The sequence below is a fragment of the Spinacia oleracea genome, chromosome 2 (genome assembly GCF_020520425.1).
Source record: "Spinacia oleracea cultivar Varoflay chromosome 2, BTI_SOV_V1, whole genome shotgun sequence".
Lineage (NCBI taxonomy): Eukaryota > Viridiplantae > Streptophyta > Magnoliopsida > Caryophyllales > Amaranthaceae > Spinacia > Spinacia oleracea.
Genome location: NC_079488.1, coordinates 29,228,228 through 29,231,518, shown reverse-complemented (window position 1 = coordinate 29,231,518; position 3,291 = coordinate 29,228,228). Strand labels below are relative to the sequence as shown.

Here is a 3,291-nt window from a genome sequence, read left to right as displayed (position 1 = left end):
TTGATTATTAGGTAAAAAATTTTAATAATTTTTTTTTTGACATATAGTAACACTTTATTCGATGTTATGTATCACTTTTTGAAACCTAATGTAACACCTTATTAATTAATGGGTAACATTTTTATTTTAAAAATTATTATTATTACTATTATTACTACTACTACTACTACCATTAGTATTTAAAATATGCAACATTTTTTTACTTTTTGAATATAAAATAATATTAACATGTACAACAACCATGAATGTGCAAATAACATAAACGATAGACAATTATTTAAATTGATATAATTAATATCATAGTTGCTTACAAAAACATCCACAAACACCAATTTTTTGTTTGGCTAAGCAATCTAATAATAAAAACAAAAATAAAGTCAACCGATGTCAACTTCGGTCTCTATATCGCCAAATTCCAAAAAGAAAAAAGCAACACTTCCTAATAGACTGCTATAGCATACAACATCTCCAAACAACATCTCCAAACAGCATCTCCAAGCAACAGTACAACAGTAGCTAGCTCCAAGCAACAGTATCACCTCAAGCAACAACAACACCTCAACCTACAATAATCCTACCAAATTAGAACTGAGTAAAACTAATCACTAAAAAAAAAACACCAACAAAATGTCACCTCGGAACTGAAAACATATAAAACAGAAACGGCATGCTCTGATCCTCAAAGAAGCATCATATAGTACATGTTTGGACCTCCTCCATTTGTCTGAAATACCCATGAATCTCCTTTGAACTCAGCAACTGCAGCTTAGACCAACAATCAAAACACACACAAAATCCCAATGTCCTTCAGTACAAGAAGAAAAAACAATAAATCTCAATAAGACACTTCGGAACTCAAACATTTATGATATTCATGGTTTACATTCCCACAAAGATTATCTACTGCTCCAGCAATCATGGGAAGGGTTTGGGGATCCTCTACATTAGTAGTAGTTACTGATAGTAAACCGACTCCTCCTTGGGCCATAATCAGCTCTTTGTTGGTTTCTGAAGTGACAAGAAAAGAGCAACCTAATAGCATAAAAAGGAAAAGATAGTAAAAGAATGCCAGAAAAAGAGTTAGCTAAACTCACCATTCATTGCTAAATTCGCAATAGCACCAGTAGCAACTCGATGTATGGTGTTATCCACATAGCTTCTAAGAAGATTCAGCAAGAAAGTAAGCCCACCTGCCTCTACAATCTTCTCTTGACTTGTTTATGCAAGATCATGGAGAGTCAAATTACGAAGTTTTCTAACAATATAGGTGGGAAAATTGATATACTCTGTAGCTGATTTAATTAACACCTGGATCTCTGTACCTTCTGCAGCGAAATTTGCAACAACTTTCACATTATGAATTCAAATGTCAGCGTCTTCTACAAACCAACCGTAAGGAGACTAATTCTTGTTAGAAAAAAATAGAGCAAGAAACAAGCTATATATGATAAACATTACAATAAAATTCTTTAACTAGTCTAAATATCTAAAAAAAGAGGGTGGAGGTTCTATGAGATTATAATGACCAACAACCAAATACTTGACAACTTTTTTCCCAATAGAAAATAAGTTAATCACAATCATTCCACTACTCGTAAAAGCGTTTTTAAAAGCACACCAAAGTCTGTAAAATGTATCCACATATTTCACAGGCAAAGATATTCTAGAGTATAGACGCTTAAGAAAGGATAATCTGACTAACATCGGTAAGCTGTACATCAAGAATTGTGCAGCATTCATGAAATTTAGAAACATATCATTTTCTGTTTCACTCAAGTACTCAACTAAATAAATTGTTTATGTAGCCATGTAACTTGATCTAAAATGTATCACCTTCTCATTGTAGTCCATAAGTTTCTAAGAGGTGCTTCGAATGTAAGAGTATGGTACAGTGAAGGCAGCGAGCACATATAGTCGAACTTGTCATATTCCATTATCTATAAGACTATAAGTCTACTCCCCACAGAATAGAATCCATCGCACAAAAGAAAATACTTTAGAACATTGTAATTTACCAATAATTCTGGAAACTCAAACGAATATTAAGATATACCCAGGAGCGAAAAAAAATCAAATCAAAATTAAGTTCAAACAAAAAAAATGAAGGCAAATGGGCCATAAAATTACTCAATTGAAAGTCTGTCATCTCCAATCATCTAGCTAAACCTTTAAGTGAATAAAGATCACCAATGACATACTTATACAAACTGTTGATATGAAAACTAACTCCTAGCTAGCAATCAAAATTCCACGGGAACTTAAGAAGTCAAGAAAATATCATACTTTTACCAAGAGGGAGGTGAAGAAAGGGAGAAACACGTAACAAACTAACAATTTCAGACAATTGTAAGCAGCTTTGAATCAATTAAAACAGTAAGGATATTAATACCAAAGTACACCTAACCATCCTTGTGAAGTACCTAAACACAACCTACAACTAGATTTCTAGATGTACGCTCCGCAAATTTATCTTCAATAGAAAGCACACTAATTATTGGAGTACGAATTCATGATAAACCTCTAAGGAAGACCAAATAAACTGCTTTTTGCAACTCTGGTTCGTCAGACCGTTACGCATCAAATCTCAACCCTCAAACATTTAAACAATTGCATAATACTGACCGAAATTTAGATTTAAAACAAAACCCTGAAATTGACATTTTTGCTAGAAAAATTACTAAAACTACTAAAATCGTCAGAGAAAACCCAAAACATCTCAGAATCGGTAAATCGGAATATAACAATTAATTAATTTGAAAGAATAAGAAAGTCCAAATGATTTTACCTAGAAGACAACAAGAGATAAATTAATTGAATCCGAAGAACCCCCTACAAATCGAGCTCGATTATTTACTCCATTGCAGTAATCATAAGCGGGAAGAACCACGACTCAATTATACTATTTCCTCTACTGATATAATAAACTAGCAGCATAGTTTTTCTGAGTCGAAAAATTAACAAAAGTCAACTTGAAATCAAAGAAACTCATGAATCATGATTCATGAAGCATACTATGTAAAAAAACGATTCTTGCTATTTATGAAGCCATAAACTGCTAATTCACCACATTACTGAAAAAAGGACCGTCTATGAGGGGGTCGAAAAAGCACGAGACTAATGCGTGACCTCGTCCCTCGTGGGCGTGACGTTGTCAGATCAAGTGTAATTGGATTTCCTGTGAGTTTACACCCAATCGACTAGTAATATAGGAGTTGCCATTCAGTTTTTAACGACAATGAGAAAAACTGACAAAACCGGTTATCGTGAAATAAAGGGAGTGCCATTATGTTC

General features: G+C 33.3%; 1 long non-coding RNA gene across 2 annotated transcripts; it reads right to left on the bottom strand.

The window, feature by feature from the left end:
• Positions 1–254: 254 nt before the first annotated feature.
• LOC130466848 (uncharacterized) lies at positions 255–3,052 on the bottom strand. Of its 2 annotated transcripts, none has more exons than XR_008926990.1 (2): positions 2,786–3,052; positions 255–1,346 (listed from the first exon to the last, which is right to left on the bottom strand). It is a non-coding gene; the product is annotated as an uncharacterized lncRNA (long non-coding RNA). The 2 variants fall into 2 exon arrangements; XR_008926991.1 differs by having other exon boundaries at positions 255–1,325.
• Between the last annotated feature and the right edge of the window lie 239 nt (positions 3,053–3,291).